The sequence below is a fragment of the Etheostoma spectabile genome, chromosome 14 (assembly GCF_008692095.1).
Source record: "Etheostoma spectabile isolate EspeVRDwgs_2016 chromosome 14, UIUC_Espe_1.0, whole genome shotgun sequence".
Lineage (NCBI taxonomy): Eukaryota > Metazoa > Chordata > Actinopteri > Perciformes > Percidae > Etheostoma > Etheostoma spectabile.
Window position 1 is genome coordinate 21,279,120 of NC_045746.1, and position 922 is coordinate 21,280,041.

The window sequence follows — 922 nt, forward strand, 5'->3', positions numbered from 1 at the left end:
ACACACACACACACACACACACACTCAGATCAGCTGGTCTTCTATCTATAATGGAGTGGAATGGAAATTTGTAAGTGACCCCAAACTTTTGACCGGTAGTATGTATCAGAAATAAGTGTTTCTAAATTCAATAACGCAAAAATAACATGGATGATTGATTCCACACATCGCGCTTTGCAAGTACAACAAAAGATAGAATCTCTACTTTCATTGACTTTTGGGTCAATGTTTAAAAACCAGACTGAACGTTGACATATACCCTTCTGTAATTATCCTTCATTTATTATGAGTCTAAATAATTCATAATTTCTGCATTTATAATTTAAGAATTAGGTGTAATTTTCTATAGGCTACATGAGGTTTACTGACCAGGAATTCCAAAAATGTAATAAAGGTAAAACTGGTAACAAGTGTTAGCGGTGTTTATACATGGTAGTGAAGAGAAGCGTTAAGCGAGACAAAAGAGGCCAAAACATTGAAAAAAACGAGACAAAACTGTTGATTAAAGAGACAAAAACATCTGAAAAAGTGTTGATTTTCAGGACGACAAATACATGGTCGAATGGGACAGAACACAAGGGTGGAGGATGCTCTGGTGCCGCCGGAGGTTCGGCTGGATGTTCATTTCTGGCTGATAATGTGTTGGCGTTCTAACCTCCGGTGGATTTCTGAGCACTATGGTTAAGTGCTCCTCAGATCTCTGCAGGGTAAATCCAGACAGCTGTCAAATCTTTTCTCTTTCTCTGTTTTTTTTTAAAGTTTCCTCTTGCACGACTAAAACAACTTTTGAACGTGCACGTTCCACCAAAACAAAACTAACAAAACACCGTTGCTCCATCCGGCACTTAGCGCCACCCAAGACGATTTGGGATTGGTTTTCTCTCATCTCGTAGTGCTGTATGGACTAGCCAGACCCTCCTCC

General features: G+C 39.4%; 1 protein-coding gene across 4 annotated transcripts in view; it reads right to left on the reverse strand.

Annotated features, from left to right (window-relative positions):
- col9a1c (collagen, type IX, alpha 1c) overlaps window positions 1–922 on the reverse strand; it is a 40,760-nt gene that overhangs the window by 11,534 nt on the left and 28,304 nt on the right. The gene's annotated exons all lie outside the window — the stretch shown is intronic.